The 27,581-nt window shown below is 46.0% G+C and overlaps 2 protein-coding genes across 7 annotated transcripts in view; one reads left to right on the top strand and one right to left on the bottom strand.

The window, feature by feature from the left end:
* filip1l (filamin A interacting protein 1-like) overlaps positions 1 to 4,850 on the bottom strand; it is a 328,667-nt gene extending 323,817 nt beyond the window's left edge. Inside the window, exon 1 of one of the 2 annotated variants that reach the window (XM_038801749.1) lies at positions 4,642 to 4,850. The gene's annotated coding sequence lies outside the window, so the exon portion shown is untranslated. Of the gene's footprint in view, positions 1 to 4,619 lie in introns of both variants that reach the window. The other variant, XM_038801750.1, reaches the window with a different exon arrangement.
* The window catches only part of cmss1 (cms1 ribosomal small subunit homolog), a 443,802-nt gene that overhangs the window by 358,719 nt on the left and 57,502 nt on the right, over positions 1 to 27,581 (top strand). Inside the window, exon 1 of one of the 5 annotated variants that reach the window (XM_038801757.1) lies at positions 4,721 to 4,841. The exons of the other annotated variants lie outside the window; for them this stretch is intronic. The gene's annotated coding sequence lies outside the window, so the exon portion shown is untranslated. Of the gene's footprint in view, positions 1 to 4,720; positions 4,842 to 27,581 lie in introns of those variants that run through there. 5 annotated transcript variants of the gene reach the window in all.

Genomic DNA, 27,581 nt, shown 5'->3' on the forward strand with positions numbered 1-27,581 from the left:
CATCCAAGTCGTTAATGAAAATCACAAACAGCAGAGGACCCAGAACTGATCCCTGCGGTACGCCACTGATAACTGGGCTCCAGGCTGAATATTTGCCATCCACCACCACTCTCTGTCTTCTATCGGTTAGCCAGTTTGTTATCCAACTGGCCAAATTTCCCACTATCACAAGCCTACAATGGGGAACCTTATCAAATGCCTTACTAAAATCCATGTACGCTACATCCACTGCTTTACCTTCATCGACATGCTTGGTCACCTCCTCAAAGAAGTCAATAAGACTTGTAAGGCAAGACCTACCCCTCACAAATCCGTGCTGACTATCCCTAATCAAGCAGTGTCTTTCCAGATGCTCAGAAATCCTATCCCTCAGTACCCTTTCCATTACTTTCCCTACCACCGAAGTAAGACTAACTGGCCTGTAATTCCCAGGGTTATCCCTATTCCCTTTTTTGAACAGGGGCATGACATTCGCCACTCTCCAATCCTCTGGTACCACCCCTGTTGACAGCGAGGACGAAAAGATAATTGCCAACGGCTCTGCAATTTCATTTCTTGCTTCCCATAGAATCCTTGGATATATCCCGTCAGGCCCGGGGGACTTGTCTATCCTCAAGTTTTTCAAAATGCATAACTCATCTTCCTTCCTGACAAGTATCTCCTCGAGCTTATCAGTCTGTTTCACACTGTCCTCTCCAACAATATGGCCCCTCTCGTTTGTAAATACTGAAGAAAAATACTTGTTCAAGACCTCTCCTATCTCTTCAGACTCAATACACAATCTCCCGCTACTGTCCTTGATCGGACCTACCCTCGCTCTAGTTATTCTCATATTTCTCACACATGTGTAAAAGGCTTTGGGGTTTTCCTTGATCCTACCTGCCAAAGATTTTTCATGCCCTCTCTTGGCTCTCCTAATCCCTTTCTTCAGTTCCCTCCTGGCTATCTTGTATCCCTCCAGCGCCCTGTCTGAACCTTGTTTCTTCAGCCTTACATAAGTCTTCTTCTTCCTCTTAACAAGACATTCAACCTCTCTTGTCAACCATGGTTCCTTCACTCGACCATCTCTTCCCTGCCTGACAGGGACATACATATCAAGGACACGCAGTACCTGTTCCTTGAACAAGTTCCACATTTCACTTGTGTCCTTCCCTGACAGCCTATGTTCCCAACTTCTGCACTTCAATTCTTGTCTGACAGCATTGTATTTACCCTTCCCCCAATTGTAAACCTTGCCCTGTTGTACGCACCTATCCCTCTCAATAACTAAAGTGAAAGTCACAGAATTGTGGTCACTACCTCCAAAATGTACCCCCACAAGTACTACCTTGCATTAGCTTCCCTCCCAACCTAACAGTAAAGCTGAATCGATTATATCTGGGAAGACATTTCTGGGCTAACTGTCCAACCTTCCAGCTTATGTAAGCAGTCAAAATCTTTAGACAAAAAGGTATACAGGACAAAATGTAAAAGCAAATACTGTGTTTCAGACTTGCAAGGCCACATAGAGGTTGGCATCTGTTTAAAACGTAATATCATGTCCCTTCAGCGATTGCTCAGTGCACTTATCATCATTCCCTTTAGTGTGTGACGCATTTTACATACAGTACAAGACTGACTTATTTAGGACAGATACCCATCACATCACTTAAATTCATGAAAGCAATTGGCCCCGAAGGAACCATAATTGTACAGATTCAGGTCACACTAGAAATTGGATGCAGTATGACAGTAGTCTGCTACAGCCAGCAGGTATTATAGAGCTGACTTTTGCAGAAATTTTGCTGACCCTAAAATGAACCCTTGAGAACTATATTTACCGAAGGAGGGAGCATCTATTCAGGGCTTTTAACCTACTTAACTTTGGCATGTTTTCCAAAAGGCAAAACCTTGCACAAAACAGATCATCCAGTGACCACATTAATAACTTGATGTGATTGAAATTGGGTAAATATTGGGGGAAACATTATAAGTCTTGCTGATTCCCCTCTTATTTTTTGGTTTCTTCAATTAGAGTAGAATTCTTTAACTCAATTTTGTTTATGTGGTATTTAATTTTTTGGGCAGGTAGCAACATTAATCATCTGCCGACCACTGATATTCGAATTATACGATTGTGAATGTTTGACTATTAACTGGTAATTCAGAGGGAGAAAGAGCCCAATTCTCGGCTGGCTGGAATAGAATAGATCTGCACATTCAATATTTCTTTAGCTTGCCATACACAATGGTATCAGCTCAATTTCAGTTATCTTTGGACAGCAATTACAAAAAGAGTTTGATTGCTTCTTTCCCACCGGTGACCAAAGAAGTTATGAGATAATGGCGTTGAGATTTAAATAAGAGAATTGTCCGACATCTGTGCCTGGGTTCAGCAAATGCCATTGATGCGGGACAGGTCAATGTGCATGCCAGTAAAACAAAAGCATTTGTCCAATTTTCCTTCTTTCTAATGACTTCGACATTCACTGTACCCAGGTTATCCAGAAAAGGGTGAGTAAATTTAGCCAGTAGTGTTGTTGAAAAAGAAACTTTGAAATAGTTGTCTCCATTGACAGCATCAGCGTGAGTAACAATAAACCAAAACGTTTGGGTCTGTTATTTTTTTTTGTCCTAATGCAGTCTTCATTTGACAAAGAATTTGGCCGGGATCTTCCGGCCGTTGGGATTCTCTGATTCCGCCGGCTGCGCACCCCTGCCCGCGGGTTTCATGGGAGCACAGGGTGGCTTCAATTGGAAATCCTACTGATAAGCGGCGGAGTAGAGAATTCCGCCACCAGCGAGCGGCATGCCACTGAGAAACACACGGCTGGGGACTGAAGAATCCAGCCCTTTGCCTTGATTTCATTATTTGTGGTTGCAAATTTAATTCATTTTTTTATTTATAAATTTAGAGTATTATTTTTTCCAATTAAGGGGCAATTTAACGTGGCCAATCTACCTATCCTGCACATCTTTGGGTTGTGGGGGTGAAACCCACGCAGACACGGGGAGAATGTGCAAACTCCACACAGACAGTGACCCAGGGCCGGGATTCAAACCCAGGTCCTACAATTCCCATGTATTCTGTGTTCATTCCACAGCTAAAAATGTGAAAATATCTAGGAAAGCAGGAAAATCCCTTTCTGTTTTCTCAAGTCTTGATTGCTTTTATTCCTGCTATAGTTAGCGCAATGTCAGTTTAGTGTATTAGCAGCTTGATAACATTTGCTGTTAGATATTTTAAGCATGAATGCAGCAGCTATAAGTCAGTCCTATACTGTAGACCCGATGGGCCGAATGGCCTCCTGCACTGTAAATTTTGTAAATTCTACTGAGCTTTTCACAAAACCCAATCTAGGAGTGAAGGGTTAACTTCACCAAGAGCAGATGGATGTCTGAGAACCTCAGAATGAACGGTTCACATTGCACTGTAAATCAAGTAGCTTTTTAAGATAATTGCGGAATTGGAACTCAAGACAAATATACTCAGCTATTTTTCCTAATTAGTTCCTTTACTGTGACAATTTCAGAGTGAAGTGTTTACATACGCAGTACTAAGCAGAATCTTTGCTATGCTTTCTGTTATATTAAGTCAGTGAAAAGCTTCCATTGGAAAACACTTTGGATCATATCACCAGCCCATTTCTCTCCTCTAACATCTTTCAGATTCATTTACAAAGCATATTGAATTCTTTAGCAACAAGTATATGATGATTACTCATTACAGTTCTAACATTTCCTGTTCAACCTCACGCAATGACAACAAATACCATTTATGCAGTACCCTCATTCATTTCCACCGTATGCTGACAAGTCCTTTTCTGAAGTAATGTCTGAATTGCTTAGTTATTTCCGTTTCCTTTATGTTGCATCAATAGAAAAGATGGCAGAAAAACAACCTTTCTTAATTCATCAAAGTCTTCACCTTCTTAAAATTCTTTCTTGTTAATATTCTTTGTACACAGTATTCATGGAGAAAATACTAAAGCCTTTCTATTCAATTAACTTAAGAGATCAGGCTGTTCTCTAAGCACAGTGAGAATGCACCGATTTTTAGCTACAATGGGAAATAAAGATAACTTCAGATTTATTTTAACTTAACAAACACAAGTCATTCTAGTTTAACTCTCATTTCCTTGTGTAATCCTGTTCAGTAAAAAATGGCATTGAGTCCAATGTGTTTAACTATATGATGGTGCTGCCTGCTCTTCTCGTATAATTGGATTCAATTGCTAATTAAAGAAATATTTGACTGGCCCAGCTATTTGAGAAACAAAGTCCATAATAGGACCCCCTCTTTATAAACTCTAACTGAAGGTAAAGTTAACCCTACAGGCTATTCTGTGTAGGTGCTGGTATTTAACTCAAGAGACAAATAATGCTCATCACACCTTCCAGCCGAAGGGGTCAGGTGGAGTACACAACAATGTAAGCAAAAAAATAACAATTGTTCTGTCCAAAACAAACATCTTAGTCAGGTTGACGATGTAATGCTGCTGTATTGAAATCTCAAACAGTTACGTACAGTACCTCCCTTCAATTAATTTCAATAAATTATTTTTATTCACACGCATTTCCTGCTCATATGTTATCACAACATTTTATTCGCAAAATCGTTACTGCTGAATAACACTAACCACAATGATATGGTGGGCTTACTGTTATTCTGCAAATGGTATTTTCTCCTCCTCCTCCTTTGGAATTATGATTGCTGATCTGACCCAAAATCCAACGTTCTGTTACAATAAGTCCTGTGTATCATAGATATCCAGTCTTCAGAAAAGAAGACAACGGGTTGGACACGTTTATGCTGGCTTCCTTTTCTTATTCCAGTTTCCGTTGAAGACATTGCACAGGAGGTATATTTGCTTGAATGTAGAACATAGGTTTTATTCTGCCTGTTTAAAGACTGGACTTGTGTGCAGGGATCTGTCTGTGTCCGGAGGCTTGGGCAGTGGGCATGGAGTGGAATGATCCTCTATATTTATCTCGCACGTTCAGTGGAGCTATGCACAATAAAGGCAGATGGCTCTGTCAGAAAGCTGACCTAGCCTCTCCATAGAGAGATGTAACAAGACAGGGCTTCAGGGCTTGGAAAGAGCTAACCATATGCTTGTGATACACATTTGTTGTTGCTAATGAAGTAGAATAGTCCATTTTTTATGTTAATTTTAATTCCCTTCCTCACCAGTTGTGTCTGCTCTTTTGAAAAAAAATCAAATACTCGATTTATTTCTTTATCTTTAACACTGTTTAAAGTATTCACATGATTTCAAGATATTTTTCTTAAAAATTTGAAGACTTACTGTTGCAAAGTAAAATATAAGTGTGGGGGAGGGGTAATTCTCTGGCCTCGATGCACCTGCTGCAAATCCTGCTATGTCGGGAGAATTGCGTGAGATTCCCGAAACAGGGGCAGGATTCTCTGATCCTGAGGCGAAGTGTTGACACCGTCGTAAACGCCGTCGCGTTTCACGACGGCGCAACATGCCCTCAGGAGCAGTGATTCTGACCCCTACAGGAGGCCAGCTCGGCACAGGAGTGACCCACGCCGCTCCAGCGGCCGATGCCGGCGTCAAATGGGCGCTGCGGGTCTGCGCATGCGCACTGCGGCCGGTGCCAATCCGCGCATGAGCACTGCATCCGGCGCCAATCCGCGCCTGCGCAGTGGCTCCCTTCTCCCTGCCGGCCCCGACGCAACATGGCGTAGGGCTACAGGGGCTGGCGTGGAGCAAAAGAGATCCCCAGCCCGAGAGGCCGGCCCGCCGATCGGTAAGCCCCGATCGTGGGCCAGGCCACAGTGGAGGCCCCCCTGGGGTTGGATCCCCCCCCCCCCCCCCCCCCCCCCACCTCCCCACCTCCCCACCAGGCCGTCCCCGGATGCATGCACGCCAAGGTCCCGCCGGGAAAGACCACACGTTGAAGGCGGCGGCAGGACTGTGATTTTTTTGTGCGGCCGCTCGGCCCATCCCGGGCGGAGAATCGCCGGGGGGGAGCCGGGTCGAGCAGCCCCTGACCGGCATTGCGCTGTCACCGAAACTCCGCTCTCCGGAGAATCGGCGGACGAGCGTCGCGCGATTCGCGCCCTGGCCCGGCGATTCTCCGGCCCGGCGTGGGCTGAGAGAATCCCGCCCCGGAATTTGCGGCAGGTGCAAATCAGTTTCTGATTCTCCCAGGCTGCTCCAGTTGGCTTTATCGGGATCTCGTGCACAAAGGGCGAAAAACTGGTCACAGATAATTTGCATTCACTTAATCACATTAGTGAGATTGAAGTAAAATGCAGCACTCTCCCGGTATTCTCTAGCCCGCCCAGCGGAAAGTCACCCGGGCACGAACCAGTACTGGTCCCTAAAAGCGGGTACCAGGTGCCATGGACTCCAAGGAGTGCAGCAAGAGGTGAGTATCTCTCTCCTCGGCACTGTGAGTGCCGGGAAACACGCGGCTAAACATGCTCGCTCGGGGACTTTGTTCCCTTTTGGGAAGATTGTGCCCTCAGTCATTTTTTGGGAGAATTCTGCTCACAATATTCAAAGTACAATTTTATGCAGAATAACGTTGCACACCAAAATGTATTTCAGCCCAGATAGGCTTTATTCAAAGTTACATTGAGTCTGATTAAGCAATTTTTAAAATGAACCTCATGATTCTGTCAGACAAAATTCCCTTGTTTAAAATAGAAATGAAAAAATAAATAATTATGCTTTTTTTTGGAATATATATTCTCCTGTGTCTGCGTGGGTTTCTTCCGGGTGCTCCGGTTTTCTCCCACAGTCCAAAGATGTGCAGGTTAGGTGGATTGGCCGTGCTAAATTGCCCTTAGGGTCCAAAAAGGTTAGGTGGGGTTACGTAGCATGCTCTTTCCAAGGGCTGGTGCAGAATGGCCTCCTTCTGCACTATAAATTCTGTGATATATAACCTGAGACTGTAAGTGTGGTCTTCATTACTTCTTTTGCCCATCCGCCAATATATTTACAGGGCATATCAAAACAGAATGTGATACCTTTTAGATGATGAGTTCAATAATAAAAATGCTTGTTGTGTCATTTATTATATTGTGTTAATCTGTGCTTATCGTTAAAAACTGAAAATTATGTATTGTTTCATGGTTAATTTAACATTGTAAGTTATGCTTCTTAACATAAAGTTTTATTGTTGGATATTTAACAGTAAAATGTCTTCCTTATCCAAATCTATGGCCTGGATTTTAAAGTGGGCTTGGGAAAACCCGAGACATACAGTCCGCGCCTTTCAAAATTTGCACGTGTGACTTTTCTTTGACACACAGTGATTGGGTTCACAGTACGTTTTGCGAGCCATGAGGAGGAGTATGAGGGTGGAGACCTTCCAGTTGAAAGATTCCCTAAACCTCATCTCTCCCACTCCTTTCAATCCCACCAACTACCCCCATGCCCTTTCTTCTTTTTTTAAAAACGCATTTTATTCAAACTTGTATCAAAGCAGGTTACAGCAAAATAAACACCCCGCAAAACATTCTTCCCAACAATCAACTATACAGTCTGTACAGATTTTTCTCCTTTTTCACACACACACACGCACCCCCCCCCCCCCCCCCCCTTCCTCCTCCCTGCGACAAACAGCTCCTCAAACACGGTCACAAACATCTCCCACCTTTTCTCAAACTCCCCTGCTGAGCCCCTTGTCTCAGACTTTATCTTCTCTAGCTGCAGGAAGTCATACAGGTCACCCAACCATGCTGCTACCCCCGGTGACGATGCCGAACGCCACTCCAGCAACATTCTTCTCCGTGCAATCAGAGAAGCGAAGGCCAAGACTTTGGCCTTCTTCCTCTCCATGAACTCCGGCTTCTCTGAAACCCCAAATATCACCACCAAAGGGTCCAGGTCCACTCCCTCCTCCACTATCCTGGCTAAGACCGCAAACATTCCCGCTCAGAATCAACCCCAAAACATGATTCACTGGCCTCTGCCCACACCTCTCACACTCATCTGCTACCCCCTGGAAGAACCCATTCATTTTTGCCCGAGTCATATGCACCCTGTGCACCACCTTAAACTGCATCGGGCTCATCCTTGCACAAGAGGAGGTCCCGTTTACCCTTCGCAGTGCCTCACTCCATACTCCCCAATTAATCTCCATTTCCAACTCCGCTTCCCTCTTCCCCTTGATCTTCACCACCTGCTCGCCTCCCTGCTCCCCCAGCCACTTTTATATATCCCCAATTCTTCCCTCCCCATCCACATACAGAAGCAGCAGTCACTCCAGCAGGGTGTATCCCGGCAATCTAGGGAACCCCGCCCAGACCTTTCGTGCAAAGTCCCTAACCTGTAGATACCTGAACTCACTACCCCTCGGCAGCTGTACCCTCTCCCTTAGATCCTCCAGACTGGCGAACCCTTCCTCCAAATATAAATCCCTCACCTTGACCAGCCCCACTTCCCTCCACCTCCTGTATGCACTATCCATACCCCCGGCACAAACCCATGATTCTCGCACAGCGGCGTTAGCACCGACATCCCTTTCCCCCCTAAAATGCCTCCTCAGCTGATTCCATATCTTCACCGTGGACTGCACCACTGGGCTCCCTGAGTACCTACTTCGACAGTACGAAGTCTTACAACACCAGGTTGAAGTCCAACAGGTTTGTTTCAAACACGAGCTTTCGGAGCACTGCTCTTTCCTCAGGTAAATGGAGAGGTATGTTCCAGAAACATTTATATAGACAAAGTCAGAGATGCCAGACAATGCTTGGAATGCGAGCATTTGCGGGTAATCAAATCATTACAGATCCAGAGATAGGGGGTGATCCCAGGTTAAAGAGGTGTGAATTGTCTTAAGCCAGAACAGTTGGTAGGATTTTGCAAGTCCAGGCCAGATGGTGGGGGGTGGATGTAATGTGACATGAATCCAAGATCCCGGTTGAGGCCGCACTCATCCGTGCGGAACTTAGCTATAAGTTTTTGCTCGGCAATTCTGCGTTGTCGCATGTCCTGAAGACCGCCTTGGAGAACGCTTACCCGGAGATCAGAGGCTGAATGCCCTTGACTGCTGAAGTGTTCCCCGACTGGAAGGGAACATTCCTGCCTGGTGAATGTCGCACGATGCCCGTTCATTCGTTGTCGCAGTGTCTGCATGGTCTCGCCAATGTACCACGCTTCGGGGCATCCTTTCCTGCAGCGTATGAGGTAGACTACAATGGTCGAGTCGCACGAGTATGTGCCGCGTACCTGGTGGGTGGTGTTACCACCTGGTGGGTGGTGCCTCACGGTAGCATGGTGGTTAGCATCAATGCTTCACAGCTCCAGGGTCCCAGGTTCGATTCCCGGCTGGGTCACTGTCTGTGTGGAGTCTGCACGTCCTCCCCGTTTGTGCGTGGGTTTCCTCCGGGTGCTCCGGTTTCCTCCCACAGTCCAAAGATGTGCGGGTTAGGTGGATTGGCCATGCTAAATTGCCCGTAGTGTAAGGTTAATGGGGGGATTGTTGGGTTACGGGTATACGGGTTACGTGAGTTTAAGTAGGGTGATCAATGCTCGGCACAACATCGAGGGCCGAAGGGCCTGTTCTGTGCTGTACTGTTCTATGTTCTATGTGTAATGGTGGTATCCATGTCGATGATCTGGCATGTCTTGCAGAGATTGCCATGGCAGGGTTGTGTGGTGTCCTGGTCGCTATTCTGAAGGCTGGGTAATTTGCTGCAAACAAGGTTTGTTTGAGGTTGCGCGATTGTTTGAAGGCAAGTAGTGGGGGTGTTGGGAAGAACTTGGCAAGATGTTCATCTTCATTGATGATGTGTTGAAGGCTGCGAAGAAGATGTCGTAGTTTCTCCGCCCCAGGAAAGTACTGGACGACGAAGGGTACTCTGGCAGTTGTGTCCCGTGTTTGTCTTCTGAGGAGGTCGGTGCGGTTTTTTGCTGTGGCGCGGTGGAACTGTCGATCGATGAGTTGAGCGCCATATCCCGTTCGTACGAGGGCATCTTTCAGCATCTGTAGGTGTCTGTTACGCTCCTCCTCGTCTGAGCAGATCCTGTGTATACGGAGGGCTTGTCCATAGGAGATGGCTTCTTTAATGTGTTTCGGGTGAAAGCTGGAGAAGTGGAGCATTGTGAGGTTATCAACTGGTACGTGGCCAAATCTGGGATTGCTGCCAGCAACCCCCTCATAAAACCCACATCATCCCAATTTGGGGCATACACATTTACCAACACTACCGGTGCCCCTTCCAATACCCCACACACAATCACATATCTCCCACCTGGACCCCTCACCTCCTTCGCACTCACGAATCCCATTTTTTTGCTCACTAAAATTGCCACACCCCTCGATTTCAAATCAAACCCCGAGTGAAAAACCTGCCTGACCCACCCCTTCCTTAACCTAACCTGGTCCTTCACACGAGGTGTGTCTCCTGCAAAAAGACAACCCCCTCTTTCAAGCTCCTGAGGTGCACGAGCACCTGTGACCTTTTAACCATTTAGTTCCCGGACGTTCCACGTTACCAACCTTACTGGAGGCTTGCGCCTCCAATCCCCTCTACCGTCCGTCATCTTCCCCACTTAACTCCTGCCCCTTTAATTCCACTCTGTACCTAGCCCATCCCAGATGGCCCCTTTCTTCGCCCTTGACCATGTCATCTCTCACCACCCCCTGCCACGTCGCAGAAACCCCACCCCCGCTTTTCCCCTTCCCCTTCTTTCCCCCGCCCCACTTCCCCTTCCCCCCTCCCCCCCCGGCCACCCCTCTTGGCCTTCTCCCCCATCACCTCACTTCCGTTCACCAGCATAACCTGCTAGCGCGGCTGCCCCTGCCCAAAGGCACCTTCGAATGACCTCTCCTTCCCCCCCCGCCCACTCCTCAGCTCAAAGAAGAAGGCCTCCTCCACCCAAACAAGGACTTCTCCTGAACTCCAGGTAGCCTTCTCCAAAAGCAAACAAACAGATGTTAAACACAAACAGTCCCATAAAACAGGAGGGGGGATGGGTACATACATCCCCACATAAACCTTTCACTCCTGCAACTCCTTACAATCTCAACACTGAACAGAAATCCCCACCACCCACAAAAATAGGCGAAAATCCCCCAATCCCTATACCCACTTTAAACATGCTCCCGGCCATTACAAAGTGCCAGCACCCTGGTTCCCAAGCATTGTCCACTCAGTTCTCCCCCAGTTTATGCTCCTTAATGAAGTCTTCGGCCGCTTCTGGGGTCTCGAAATAATACCCCCGGCCTCTGAACGTCACCCATAATTTCGCCGGGTGGAGCACCCCAAACCTGATCTGCCATCGGTACGGCACCGCCTTGGCCTTGTTGAAACCTGCCCGCAGTTTGCCAACTCGGCTCCAATGTCCTGATAAATCCGGACGTTATTTCCCTCCAAGTCGCAGCTACGCTTCTCCCTGGCCCACTGTAGAATTTTCTCTTTCTCCACAAATTTATGGAGTCTCATGATCATCGCCCACGGCGGCTCCCCAGCTCTAGGCTTCTGCCTCAGAGACCTATGCGCTCGGTCCACTTCAGGTGCCTTATCAGCACTCGTGCCACCAGCCCTCGCCAGCATCCTTGAGACGTACATCATGGCACTCACACCTTCCACTCCTTCAGGCAGGCCGACTATTCACAGGTTCTGCCTTCTCGAGGCGTTCTCCTGCTCCTCCACTTTTTCCCTCAGCGTTTTACAAAGGTCTCCTAGGAGCTCCACCTCCAGAGCCACCACCCGATCGCTGTTTACCGAGATCACTCCTTCAATCTCCTGAATCTGTGACCCCTGCACCTCCAAACACCTCTCCATCTGCTCCAAAGTACTCTTCATGGGTGCCACAGCTTCTGCAATGGCCTTTGCATGATCCTCATGCATTTCTTTCCTCTGTTTATGGAATTCCTCCTTGATAAAAGTCATAATTTTCATTTCATCTGGGGCCTTACGGCTTGCCCCTCCCCCGCCTGCATGCTGGAAGAGACTGTCTGTGAAGCACAAGACTTTTTCAACTTTCCAGCCAAACCTCTCACTGTTTTCTGCTGGGTCCGGTGATCAGAAGACATACCATTCCAGGGGTAAACTACTCCTCTAACATTCACCTACGCCTTTTCATCAAAGTTCCACCCAGATCTGGGTAAAAAGAGCCCTTTTCTGTGACTTTGAACAGGAACAGCCCTTTATGTGACCAATCACTCCATGGTCACAAGCGGACGTCTCCCCATGCCCTTTCAGATTGCCATTGCCACCCCATGCCACCTCAGATCATCCATGCATCCTCCATACCGACTCACCCAGTATGCACTATGTACAATCCACAGAATCCATGTGACAGAAATAAGCATTAGGTTAAATAATTTGGGGAAACAATTAAACCTTTCATATGCTAATAAAACCTTGAATTCAAACACACTATCATTGATTCTGACAACATGAAAATTTGCTCAAGTATGTCCCATCGACAAAAAGTCAAGAAAATACAGTCCAGACAATTACCTCCCCATCAGACTCCTGATCATCAGTAAAGTGATGGAAGGTGTTGGTGACAGTGCTATCAAGCAGCACTTACATCAGTAATAACCTGCTCACTGGCGCTCAATTTCTGTTCTGCCAGGGCCACTTGATTACAGCTTTGGTTCAGTCCATGGACCAAACACCTGAACTCGAGGGGAGTTGTGAGTGACTGCCCTTGACATCAAGGCAGCATTTGATTGAGTGTGGCATCAGGAGCCTGAGCAAAGTTGAAGTCAATAGGATCACTTGTTGGAGTCGTACCTAGCGCAAAGGAAGATGGTTGTGGTTGATGGAGGACAATCATTTCAGTCCCAGACATCACTGCAAGAGTTCCTCAGGGTAGCGTGCTAGGCCCAAGCAACTCAGCTGCTTCATCAATGACCTTCCCCACATCATAAGGTCAGAAGTGGGGATATTCGCTGGTGATTGTAGTTATAACTTTTCTGTATTTCTAAATAATTTCCCTCAGTATGTGGAGGGAGCCTACGGAGGTCCAAAACCTCCAAACTTTCATTGTGCAGCCATTCAGTTCTGTGAAAGCAGAAACATATTTCTACCATTCATACCTGCGCAATCTTTTTTTTTGTAATATTTAAATTCGGACCTTAAACACATAAGCAATTTGCTCTGGAATGTCATGTCCAGTGTAAATATGGCTGCTATTTCAAATACCATGAGTTGAATTTAACAAAATGGGAACTAAATGCCATAGCGAGTGCGTTTAGCTGCATGTTTCCTGGCGCCTGCAGTGCCAAGAAGCACAACGCTTTTAAACGGCGCTCGGTTTCGATCGGGAGCCTCAGCGGGGAATCCGAGGAAGCACATAGCCCCGTATTCTACATTGAAGAGCGCCGCTCGCTGGAACTCCTCAGTGTAGCAAGAGATCAATCTCAAGAGCTCCTGACCACCCCTACCCCATCCCTTCCCAAGCCCCAACACACTATGGGCAGGACCCTGTATATCTACTTTATGATGGCTTGTCTGAAAAGTTGTATTGAACAACTGTTCAACAGTCGCGAAGTCCATGACCTCAATTGGTCTATCCTTGACGGCAGATAATGTGGACAAGATAAAGGCAAATTACTGAGGAAATTGGAATCTGAAACATAAACAGGAAAAGCTGGACAATCTTAGCAGGTCTGACAGCATCTGTGGAGAGAAAAGGGAGCTAACTTTTTGAGTCTGGATGACTATCTGTCAAAGCTAAAGAGAACTGGAAATAGACTCAGATTTATACTGTTGTGGGGCGGTGGGGGGGGGGCATGCGGGTGGCGTGGAGCAGTGGGGCTGGATAGAGGGCCGTGATAGGTGAAGGTTGACAAAAATGTCGTGGATATGGCTCCTCCAGTTTTCCCCGGTTCTTGTTTGACGTATTCCTCAGCCAATTCTTGGTGGTCACAGATGACAAACTCCTTCCCAAACTTCCTTTATCTAACTTTTATCAAAGGGAATGAAAGCATGTGGAAATGATGACTGGAATGACGAGCGGAGAGAGAATGGGGAAAGATACTGGTACTCTGCTCATGGGAAATAAAATTGGGAAGTGATTAGAAGGAAATGCAGAATATATAGTGGACAGAGGAGTGGTATATATCTATTACCAAACTAAATCTCTTCTTTTAAAAAAAATATAAAGATTTCCCTTTAGAATTTGACATTGACGACAGTTGTGCTACTTCCTAGAAATGTACCATGTAGTGTAATTCCCTCCTAATTACCTTTATTCAGTGCCCAGTATGGTTAAAGATAGCTGTGAGTATTGCTAGATGGCCTATATCATGCAGGGCATGCAAGCTATGTCGTTGATGTCGCACGGAAATAGCTGATGCCGCATATGCCCAAGAGGGGAGCTGAAATATTCAGGGCAAGTAGCTGCTGCTGGTGGCAGAGCCAAGTTGGCACGATTGCACATATCAGACTTCTTTCAGATTTTCCTTTTTTGGGAGGAGTTTGGGAGGAGCAATGTAGTTACTATATTTGTTGGTTTTGTGACAGAGTTTTCAATGCCCTCAACCAATATTTCCAGAGGACATATACTGTATACTGCTGAGGTACGGAAAAATCCTTCAAGTGTGAGCAATCTCCTAACACATAAGCAGCTGTAAAGTACAGCCTTCTATTTTTGCTGTGTTGTGTTTAAAAATCTTGACTGCTTTTTCACTGTCACCATGTTTTCTATGTGATTGAATTTTTCAAAACGTGTTTCTATTTGAATGGAGAGCACATGACTGAGGCAACCTGATATTACCAGTTGAACTTTAGATTTGTAGGATTTAGATTGATAGGTTGTCCACTTCTGTGACTGTTGCTCGATGAGCATTTTATGATGTAGAGAAGAATTACCATCAGCTTGGATCTGAGCGTCGATGTAATTTGTGTATTATTGGATTTGCTTTATGGAACAAAGAAGCATTTACCCAGTAGATTTTCTTACACCCGATCAGACAAGGCAAATATGAATGGTGTCAGGTGCATTATCAAACTTAATCCACAAGAGTAAATCTCCCATATGGTCAAACATGTCAGTTTTCACTTATTGGAGCATATGATATAATGTTGATGTTTAACAGATAATGGGCGGAATTCTCCGACCCCCTGCAGGGTCGGGGAATCGCCCGGGGCCGGCGTAAATCCTGCCCCCGCCATGGCCGGAATTCTCCGCCACCCGGGAATGGGCGGGAGCAGGAATCACGTCCCGCCGGTCAGCGTGCCCCCCGTGGCGATTCTCTGGCCCGCGATGGGCCGAAGTCCCGCCGCTGACGGGCCAATCCCGCTGACGTGGTTTAAACCACCTCTGTGCCGGCGGGATTGGCGGCGCGAGCGATGTCCTGGGGAGGCGCGGGGCGATCGGATCCCGTGGGGTGCCCCCACGGAGGCCTGGCCCGCGATCGGTGCCCACCGATCGGCGGGCGGGCCAGTGCCATGGGGGCACTTTTTTCTTCCGCCGCCGTCACGGGCTCCACCTTGGCGGAGGCAGAAGAGACCCCCCTACCGCGCATGCGCCGTGATGATGTCAGCGGCCGCTGATGCTCCGGCGCATGCGCGGACTCACGCCGACCGGCGAAGGCCTTTCGGCCAGCCCCAACACCGGCCGGCGTAGCGCGAAAGGCCGTTGCCGCCAGTCGGCGTAGCGGGAGCCACTCCGCTGTGGGCCTAGCCCCTAAAGGTGCGGAGCATTCCGCACCTTTGGGGAGGCCTGACGCCGGAGTGGTTGGCGCCACTCCACTACTCCGGGACCCCCGCCCCGTCGGGTAGGGGTGAATTGCGCCCAATATTTTTGATGTTTTTAGGACACTATTCCAATCTTCAAATAATATCGTACAAAACAGTGGCTGTAATTGCACAGACTGACTTATGTAGGGTTTATTTTTGAAAGCATTCACGAGAGACAAACGACCGCAGAGGGCCTTGGAGGGAGGCCTTGAGCAGCCCTTTTCCTGGAAAACCCGGCTGCTTCAGTAGCCTGGGCTGGCGGGCAGCAGCAAGGAATGGCAGGGAGGGGTGGCTCCTGCCTTTTTTATTTATTAAAAAAATTTTTTTTTTACAGTACCCAATTCATTTTTTCCAATTAAGGGGCAATTTAGCGTGGCCAATCCATCCTAGCTTGCACATCTTTGGGTTGTGGGGGCGAAACCCACGGAAACATGGGGAGAATGTGCAAACTCCACATGGACAGTGACCCAGAGCCGGGATCTAACCTGGGACCTCGGCGCCGTGAGGCAGCTGAGCTAACCACTGTGCCACCGTGCTGCCTTGGCTACTGCCTTTCTGATTGAGAATAGCAGTTTTCTGCTCCACGGAGCCACTGCCGCGTGTCTCCGATGGTGCCTCAGCAATCCTAGTAATCTCTCAGAGGACAGACAGCTGTGAGACCCTGCAAGCCACTTTACAGACTGTAATCTGCAACCATAACGCCAGCAGACTTGAGCTTGTCCTGCAGCACTCAGACCTTGCATGGCTGCTGCTTGTGCTGCAGTGGAAGCTGCGATATCAGCCATTAGATGCTGCATAATGGCTGGGTCTACAAGTGCGCCAACAAAGTTCCCACCACTTTTGTGCTTGTAAGGAAGGACTTCCAGGCTCTGTGCAAAGCCCTGTGCTGAGTTAGTGCTGAACTCCTCCATCCTCCTTGACATTGACTGCAGCCTTTCAGGCTGGCTTCCCATTGCACCAGTGATGGCTTGTGCCCACCAGCATTCTTCTAAATGCTCCCCCCTTACAGTGCTCATCACAATTCTCTGTCGTGGAACCCATGGCCAGGATTTTACAACTCTGCCACGACATGTCGCTCCAGACGATGCAGCAGACCATTTAAATTACCTTTTACTTCGGCGGGACCGTGATATCCTGTTGGGCGGGATGGCCTGTAAAATGCTGGTCCATGAGTGACGTCCCCTCCAGCAAGCTGGCATCTGTGATATCCCTCCAAAGAAGCAGTCTCTATCACCAAGAACAACCAATGCATGTGAACACCACAATCTGCACGTTTCCCTCCAAGCTACTCAACATCCTGACTTGGAAATATATCGCTCCTTCACTGTCACTGAAATATGAGTTCAAATTCCTCTGCAGCAGCTGCCAACTTATCTTCAATTGATTTAGTGAATCCTGAATAACTAGGGCGTCTCAGTAATGGTGACCATGAAACTACTGAATTGTCATAAGACCCTATCTGGTACACTACTGTCCCTCAGGGAGGAAAGTCTGCCACCCTAACGTGCTGTGACATACAAGGGACGTCTAACTGCTCTCAGAAGTGGCCAAGCAAGGCACTCAGTTTGTTCATGAAGCAATCTCACAACTTGCTAAATGGAGGAGAGTGTGGGATGTGGGAAAGAGGATTAGGTATGAGGATACCTTCATCTTTTCCTCTCCCCCCACATCTTACCCCTTCCCCTCACCCCACATCTACATCTGTCACAGTTTACCCTCTGATGTTAGTTTCTCTGGCCTTTCACACCTTTTGTTCTCTCTGGGGACTGCCATTAACACTCTTTCCCCTTGGTTTCTGTGGCTATTAGCACCCCGTTTCCTGGGTCTCTATGGCTATGACTCATCTTTCATTCTCACTGCACAGTATAAATATTTCCCACTGTCTCTGTATTATAGCTTTGACAAAGTGTCATCTGGACTCGAAACGTTGGCTCTTTTCTTTCCCTGCAGATGCTGCCAGGCCTGCTGGGATTTTCCAGCATTTTCTCTTTTACCTTCATCTTTGATCATTTCGCCTGAGGAAGCAGCAGTGCTCCGAAAGCTAGTGATTTGAAACAAACCTGTTGGATTTTAACCTGGTGTTGTAAGACTACTTTCTGTGCTCACCCCAGTCCAACGCCAGCATCTCCACATCTTTGATGGTTCTGGCCTCAACCTTAATGCTGGGCATCCCATACTGCCCTCCATGGGGATTAGGATATGCAGGTGTCCCTGTCCTCCCTCCAATTACCTTGTGCTGCCTCAAATTGTGCATGACCTCATCCTTTTATGTAATTGTGTTAGCGAGTGTGGTGGAATATTTTTGGCCGATGTGTTTTTATGGTTGAATAGCTGTCAGTAAAATGAAATGAAAATGAAAATCACTTACTGTCACAAGTAGGCTTCAAATGAAGTTACTGTGAAAAGCCCCTAGTCACCACGTTCCGGCACCTGTTCGGGGAGGCTGGTACGGGAATTGAACCGTGCTGCTGGCCTGCTTTCAAAGCCAGCGATTTAATCCTGTGCTAAACCAGTGCATACAAGATGTGTGATGTGGATGCGAGACTTGCTTTTTAAAATTTCTTTCAAGGGATGTGGGCATTACTGGCAACGCCAGCCTTGGTTACACATCCCTAATTGCCCTTCGAACTGAGTTGCTCACTCCGCCATTGCAGGGGGGAGTTCAGAGTCGACCACATTGCTGTGGGCCTGGAGTCATGTGTAGGCCAGGTCCTTTCCTAAATAACATTCGTGAACCAGGTGGGCTTTTACAACAATCAGTGATAGTTGTCATGGTCACCATGACTGAGACTAGTTTTATATTGAATTAAATTCCACCACCAGAAATTTGAACCAGAACATTGGCTTAGGTCTCTGGATTATTAGTCTGGTGGCAGTACCACTGTCTATCCTTGCAGTATAGGTAAGAATTTATTCAATACAACCTGCAACCTCATGGTCTGGTATTTCCCTTACTCTAGCATTACCATCAAACCAAGGAACAACCCAGGTTCAATGAGGTGTGCAGGAGGCACAATGGTTAGCATTGCTGCTCCACAGTGCCAGGAACCTGGGTTCAATTCCGGCCTCAGGTAACTATCTGTTTGGAAAACTATCTGTTTCCCGTATCTGCGTGCGTTTCCTCCGGGTGCTCCTGTTTCCTGTTGCATCCAAAGATGTGTAGGTTAGGTGGATTGGCCATGGTAAATTACCCCTTAGTATCCAAAGATAGTAGGTTACAGGGATAGGTTAGGGGATTGGGCCTAGGTGGGGTGCTCTTTCGGCGGATCGGTGGGCCAAGTGGCCTCCTTCTGCACTATAGGGATTCTATGGGCGCGATCTTCCCAAAAGGCAACCAAGTCCCCTAGCGAGCACGTTTGGCCGCATGTTTCCCAGCACTCGCAGTGCCAAGAAACAGGTGGCTATTCAACTCTACTCGTGTTGAATAAGGGACCTGAACGGAGAACGGGGAGCTCTGCTTGCCAGAACTGCCCGTTGTAGCGAGAGATCGGGACACCATTTTTAAATGGCGCCCCAATCTCCGAGACCCACAAATAAAATCCCGGACCTCCGCCTAGCCCGAATGCAACATAGGAAGGTCCCCCGGTTCCCCCCAACCCCGCACCCACAGTGGGCAACCCCAGGCCAATTGTGCGTACAAAACAAATGCCAGTTTGGCACCTTGGCAGTGCCAACCTAGCACTATGACAATGACATCTGGCAATGCCATCTGGGCACCTTGGCAGTGCCTGGATGGCACCCAGGTGGCACTGCTAGGCTGACATTGCCAAGGTGCCAGGTTGGCATGACCAGGGTACCCAGGTAGCACCAGCAGTGCCAGGGCACCACCCTGCCCAAAAGCATATTTACCAATGAGGTGCCAAACTGGTGAAACTACGAGCATGCCACACGGTGAAAGGAGCATGAGATAAACGGAGTTAAGAGATCTCGCAACTAATGGATTAGATCAAACCCCTGAAGTCCTCCAAATCCAGTCATGAATGGTGGTGGACAATTAAAAAAACTAATGGGAGGAGGAGGCTCCATTAATATCCCCATCCTCAATGTTAGCAGCATTCAGCACATAAGTGTAAACGGCAAAATTCAGCCAGAGGTTTGAGTGGATTATCCATTTTGGTCTCCTCTTGAGGTCTCCACCATCACAGCCAATTTGATTCACTCCACTTTCTATCAAGAAAGCACCAGATACAGCAAACACTCTGGGCCCTGACAATATTCTGGCTATAGTACTTGCTGTGCCCTAGCCAAGCTGTTCCAGTACAGCTACAACACTGGCTTCTATCCAGCAATGTGGAAAACTGCCCACGATTGTCCTGTACACAAAAAGCAGGAGAAATCCAACTGGACTAATGACCAACCCTCGGTCTACTCTCTGCCATCAGTAAAGTGAGGAAGGTGTTTTTGACAGTGTTATCAAGCGGCACTTACTTAGTGGCAACCTACCCACCATTTGGATTTCATCTCATTTGGAGACACTCAGCTTCTGACCTCATTACATTCCTGGTCCAAATAGACAAAAGAGCTGAATGTAAAAGGTGAGGGGAGAGTGACTGTCCTTGACACAAAGGCAGCATTTGGCCACGTGTGGCATCAAGGAGTCCAAACAAAATTTGAAGTCAATAGAAATCGGGGATAGGAGGGGGGGAGGGGGAGGGGGATACAAATATGCAAATTAGGAGCAGGAGTAAGCCATTTGCCTCCTCAAACCTGCTCCACCGCACAATAGGATCATGGATCATCTGATTGTGGCCTCAACTCCGCATTCTGCCAACTCCCAATAACCTTTGACTCCCTTGTTAGTCTATCTATCACGGCCTTAAAAATATTCAATGACCCTTCTTCCACTGCTCTCTGGGGAAGAAAGTTTCATAGTTTCACCACTCTCTTATGAGAAAAAAATTCTGCTAATCTCCTCTTAAATGGGAGACCCTTATTTTTAATCTGTCTCCACAAGGCAAAACATCTTTTCAGAATCCACTCTCGCAAGTCCCTGCAGGATCTTATATATTTCAATAAGATCACCACTTATTCTTCTAAACTCCAATAGATAGAGGCCCTGCCTTTCCAAACTTTCTTCATAAGAAAACCCCACTCCCCATGAACTTTCTCTGAATTGCTTTTAACGCATTAATATCGTTTCTTAAATAAGGAGACCAAAACTGTAGACAGTACTCCAGATGTGGTTTCAACAACACCCTGTACAACTGTAACAAAACTTCCCTACTTTTATATTCCATTTCCCTTGCAATAAACAACATCCCATTTGCCTTCCTAATCGCTTGCTGTACCTTCATATTAACTTGTGATTTATGCATCAGGACATCCAGAGGGGTGAGCTTTCCACTGCTTGGAGTGCTACTAAGCATAAAGGAGGATGGCTGTGGTTGTTGGCAGCCAACCATCTCAGTTCCAGGACACACTACATGAGTTCCTCATGCTAGTGTCCTAGGCCCAATCATTTTCTACTCTTTAACCAATGATTTCCCCTGCATCATAAGATCAGAAGTGAGGATGTTCACTGATGATTACACAGTCTACACTACAGTACCTTGTGCAACTCCTCAGACAGTGAAGTAGTCAGTGCCTCCATGCAGAAAGAACTAGACAACTTTCAGGCTTGGACTGATGAGTGTCAAGTAAGATTCATGCCACATAAATGCCAGATAGTGACCATCTCCAACGGGGAGAATCTAAGCATCTCCCTTTGACATTCAAAAATGTTAACATTGATGAACCCTCTCCATCTCCCCACTCCCCTGGGGGTTACCATTGACCAGAAACTGAACTCAACCAGCTATATAAATACTGTGGCTACAAGAGGTCAGAGGCTGACAATCCTGCAGCAAATAACTTGCCTTCTGACTTTTTATGAATTCAAGAACACCCCGTCTTGACATTTGAAACATAACTATATCATTTGGTTAATTATCCCCCCCCCCCCATCTAATTGTACTGACTAACATATATCCCTGATCTTTGTCATTTGTATGCATGTGTTGCAATTTTAAATTGTGCACCGAAATCAATTTGTAAATGTATCCATATCTCAGACCAGTGTCGATAAGAGTCTTTTTTCCCCTCAAGTCCAATTACCGTGAACCATAGTTGCAGTTGCTCAGGAAGGTAACACAATAGCTAGCCGTGTGTTCCACTACCTCCAAAGCATTTTACTTCCTTGGGGTAGCAGCACTGTAAAAGCTTCCTCATGTCCCTTAGAAACAGCACACAACTCAGTCCATCCGTAACCAAAAAGGTCTTTTGTCCATCACTGGCTGTTAAGTGTCCCATTTTTCCGTCATCCAAATTGCTTTTCATTTCTCATTAGAATGGTAAATTATGATATCATGTACCACCCACTGATTCCCTTGCTTCATTAATTTAAAAGGTTCAATTGATCCTGCTTCTATTCCTAACTTCTACATTAATGTCGAACATTGTCGTGAACCATGTATGTCTGCCAACCCCTGGTGTACATGAGAGAATATCTTTCTGACAAATTTCCTTCAAATCCCTTTTGTCTGTTATCATTTCCCATTACAACATGAAAGTATATTTTCTATTACAGCATTTGCAACATAATATGCCAACAGTATTCGCAAAACCACATCGAACTGTCACATTTTCCAAATAAATTCTCCCTATTGTTAAATACACAGTAAAAAAAATTAAGTCTTATCTTAACATATTACTCATTACCTAACCACACAAATAGACTGTGTGTTACAACTTTACATATTTGCAACTGTTATCACAATTTCAATACTAAAAGTAAGGTACAATATCGACACATCCCTTCATGGCTTTGGGACCAATAATTATTACATACTAAATATGGCGTATAAACAACATCAATATTATTCGTGATGTTCTATGCAGTTAAATCAAGAAAACACACTAAACTACCACTATTCCCCATCTATTAAAACATTCACACAGTTTAGAAATGCGGATCAAGTTCTTTAACGGCACACATACCCCCCTTATCATATATAACAGTCCCTACCAATTTACATGACATTTCTTCTTTAATACTATTACAGCTCTTCAATGCAATATTGTTTGCTGCATTGGTAACAATTTTCCCATCCGTGGCATCAAGCTACAAAAATTCTTAAACGATTGTCATTCATCATGTTAGGGTTCCTCGTCAGTCGCTGCTGTCTGCCGAGACCCTTAATAACTCCACCGCGTAGTGCATATCCCATGGAGACTACAGATCATCCATCAGCTGATGTCCAGTCAGAGATGTCTGACCGGAGGTTTCACTGTTCAGTAATAATTTGATATTTCGATTTGTTTCTAAACCGTAAAGGTTTCCTCCGGGCTCTGTCATTTAATTCCCTCAAATATGTAGCCAATTGTACCATCAGTTTCCCCCCAATCCTGTCTAAAACATTCTTCTCTGGAGTGTGGTTCTCTTCCTTCTTGTGAACTGGTTTGTCTATTTATTTTTTCCATCTGAAAAATCAAATGAACAGATCAAGGGTGGAGAGGCCCCTAATCTTTAATTTGTACTTTTCTATTTTCATTTGGTTAACCCAGCAGTGCTCTCTCCAGGACTTCCGGATTTCTTTTGCCATCATTTCTTTCCTTTTTCTTTTTGAACTGGTTTATTTTCCTTATCATTTATGTCCTTCATAAAATTAAAGCCTGTTAAGCCTCCTTCTTCTGTCATTGCACCCCTGAGTGAGATTCGAAGAATCTCAAACTCCTCCTCTGGATCACTGGGTGAGCAATCTGGTCAAAACCTTACCCTGATACTTTCCTGATATTGCTACCTGCATTTACTTTAATTACTTTATTTTGATTACGACCGGATTTTTATGAATCCCTGTTCACCATTTAGAATGTCGGCCCTTTTTGGTATAGGGGGAATTCTAAGAATAGTGGTGAGTTTTCAAAAAACATGGCGCCCAATGTTTAATTAAAACCGTGTTACTTACGCCTAGCGGGTAGCTTTATTTTCTACATGGCACCCGACGTGTTAACACCGTGTTAATTACGCCCAGCCGGTTGTTTTGCTTTCTCCATGGCATCCAGCGTGGAGGCCTAGAATATTAGACGTTTCTAGGTAAAGCGAGGCTAGAATAGTAGAAGTTTCTAGCTGAGGCGAATGGGGGCTAGAATGTTAGGGGTTTCTAGTTCTCAAGAAACGGTTGGAATATCAGAGGTTTCTAACTGGCACAAAGGCTAGAATATTAGACTGTTTCTAGTCTATGTGTGAGTCAGACTTTACCTGCCGAGTTTAGTCTGGAAAGTCATGTGTGATTGACTTTTGTAAGGATATTCTGTGGGTCGAGGGGACTGAAACTCAGGTTGGGTGTGAAAATCAGCAGACTAGAAGATGCTGACCCTGAGTGAAAGTCTGCAAGACATCTAAGTGACAGCACTAAAAATCTTGCATCCATTACTGGTAAAAGGAGGCCAAAAAATAAATCATCCTTAGAGTCAGGCAGATTGTGAGGAAATTTCCTGGAGAAATAGGGACGCTTAGAAACCTTTAGAGACCAATAACCAATCGACCCTTAACTAAAACAGGAAGATGGTGCCTTAGTCAGCCTTGGATAGGGCCCAGAAAGGGTACTTATCCTTAATTTCAGATTGCAACTGAAAGGGACAACCAGGAACAGAACCTAACCATCATCTACAAGGCACAAGTCAGGAGTATGATGGAATATTCTCCACTTGCCTGGATGAGTGCAGCTCAAGCAACACTTGAGAAGCTCGGCACCATCCAGGATAAAGCTTGATCTTACTGGATCTTCACGCCATCCAGCACCTCAAACCTCAAACAGTGACAGCAGTGTGTACCATCTACAAGATGCACTGCATTCAGCTCGCCAAGACACCTTCTAAATCGGTGAGCTCTACCACCTAGAAAAACAAGGGCAGCAGATGCACGATAAAGCTAACACCTACAAACTCCCCTCCAAGTCACATGCCATTCTGTCTTGAAATATATTGTCGTTCCTTCACCATCACTAGATCAAAAGCTTGGAGTTCCCTACCTAATAGTATTGTAGGTGAGCAGATGGACTGCAGTGGTTCACGAAAGTGGCTCACCTTCTCAAGGGCAGTTGAGGAAGATAAATGTTGGCTTTGCCAGCATTGCTCACATCCCATGAAAGAATTTTTAAAAATCAAAAGTTTATTTTTGTTTGGTGTTGCAGGCAAGGATTTTTAGATTCACAGATAATGGAAACTTTCTCCATCTCCTCTTGTGTACCAGAATGCACATATTGCTTTAAAAATCTGCTTTTGTCTAGAAATGCAGAAACGAGCATATCTGCTTCATAATTGTTAAAGATTTTACGTTAACTCTCAATAACTTTTGGCTGTATTTTCTTTGTTTTGTCATTTGTTTCTTTCTTTGGTAAAATTATTCAAGGTGAACAAAGTGGCATTGTTATGTTTCTCAGAAGTTAGGAATTTGTTATGTCCTACCTGATGAGGTAATGTGAGCACCTACTTTTGTATCCATGGTTTCAACAGAGGGCTGTTTTTCCTTGGGAATTCACGTTCCCAGGTACCGGTAAAGAGCAGGGTAAACATATTGCAGCACTGTCCAGGGGTTTCCTGAGGCCTCCCCAATTTGTTGCAGATGTATTTGTTGCATTGAAATGAAATATAAGAAAATGTTTTCCTGCTGCGTTAGTGATGATGGTCGGGCCTTTGTTTTAAAATGGACGTCATGGAATCTGATTCATCTGTATTCATGAGGGCTCAGCCAATCTCTGCTAGGTGCAACTGCCAGTTTAAAAAAATGTTTTATTGTTTTAATGGGCATCTGGAACAGTGCAGTAAGTCCTCCGCAACATTTTTAACATAGCCAGGGTGGTTTACAGTCGTGGTGTTGGGCTCTGAGTCCTGTGGTGAGTAATTCACCTCCTGACCCCCCAAAACCTGTCCACCCATCTCCAAGGCACAAGTCAGGAGTGTGATTAAATATTCTCCACTTGCCTGGATGAGTGCAGCTCAAGCAACGCTCGAGAAGCACCATCCAGGACAAGGCAGCTTGATTGACACTCCTCCACAAACATTCACTCCCCACATCACCGACGAACATTGGCAGCCTTGTGTACCATCTACAGCATGCACTGCAGGAACTTACCAAGGTTCCTTAGGCAGCACCTTCCAAACACATGACCTCTACCATCTAGAAGGACAAGGGAAGTAGACACATGGGAACGCCACCACCTGGAGGTTCCCCTCCAAGTCACTCACTATCCTGACTTGGAAATATATCGCTGTTCCTTCACTGTCGCTGAATGAAAATCCTGAAGCTCCCTCCCCAACAACACTATGGATGTACCTATGGGACTGCTGCGTTTCCAGAAAGCAGCTTACCACCGCCACCACCTTCTCAAGGGCGATTAGGGATGGGCAATAAATGCTGGCCTAACCAGCGACGCCCACATCCCGCAAACAAATATAAATCATTTTTGAAAAACCGTCGATGTATACGTCAACATTGCAGCCTCAAAAAATCCCTCCAAAAGTGGGGAACAACTTATACGGGAGCAGAAAAGTGGGGAACCCATGAGTGTGGTTATGGATGTTGGTTGGTGCCTGGAATGACCTTCCTAAGAGGGTGGTGGAGGCAGGTTTAATTGAGGTATTCAAAGGGAAATTGGATTGCTGTCTGAAAAGAAAGAATATGCAAGGTTATGAGGATAAGGCAGGGGGTGGGACTAGGTAGAATGCTCTGACTTTCACAGAGCCAGTACAGACTTATGGGCCGCATGGAAGCTTTCTGCACTGTAAAGATTCTGTGATTATGTGAAATCTATTAAATTCGGATGGGGTGGATGCTGAGAGATTGTTTCCGCTTATTGGGGAATCTAAACCACATAGGCACAGTCCCAGGATGAGCAACCAGTTTATTTAGGACTGAAATGAGGAGAAATTCCTTCAGTCAAAAGGGTTGTGAACCCTTGAAATTCTGTGTGGATGTTCCTTTGTTGAATGCACTAAAGGTTGAGATCGACAGATTTTTGTTCTTTTAGGGAATTAAGGGATATGGGGAGTGGGCGGGAAAATGGAGTTGAAGCCCAAGATCAGCCATGATCGTATTGAATGGAGGTGCAGGCTCAATGAGCCAGGTGGTCTACTCCTGCTCCAATTTCTGTGTAGGGCAGGTTATTAGGCAGAATGGATTCATTATAGTTGAACTGAAATAGACTGATGCAGGTCATCATCACGCCCACTCTCTCTAATTGGTTGGGAAATCTGAAAGTCAGATGCAAATCAGGGGCTGGGTTAAAATGCCACTGCCAGACATGCTCCTGAATCAACTTTGGATGTCCCAACCAGCTTTCAAGCCGCCTTCTACAAGCAAGACAGAAAGTTCAAATTTAACCCTGTGACATTGGCATCTGCCCTCACACTCACGTCACCAGTTTTTCAGTAGGTGGACCGACCAAGCTTTAAGGAGATGCAGTCAGATGTAAATTGTAAAGTTCCAGTAATTTGAGGACAACAAATTAGCGTACAGAGTTAACAATTGTCAGCAAAGCTTACTTTAACCCAATCAACTTCTGTTCCCTTCCAATAAACAATAATAACAATAAAAACTGTGCTCCAATGAACTATTATTTGTTCTTGTAGATTCACTGAACGTTTTCTGATAGCCTCGACATTTAATCTAACCAGGTCTCTGCAGGCGAGCCTGCTGTGTGTTAACCATCAAAGGCTGGGAGGTGTCCGCTCCTCAATTCCATTACCAGATCTCACACCTAACTGACTTCTCCAACTGGGAGTCTTTGTTAGCTTTCTTCTGGCCTCAACATGTGTCAGCCACATGCTCTAATTTTATTAGACAGTGTCTTACATATAGTAGGTAAAGTCATTCACACGCATATTTACTTAAAGATTTATCACCATCAGTAACCAAAAACATAAAGCACTTCCAACAATCAAA

Source organism: Scyliorhinus canicula, chromosome 7 (genome assembly GCF_902713615.1).
Source record: "Scyliorhinus canicula chromosome 7, sScyCan1.1, whole genome shotgun sequence".
NCBI lineage: Eukaryota > Metazoa > Chordata > Chondrichthyes > Carcharhiniformes > Scyliorhinidae > Scyliorhinus > Scyliorhinus canicula.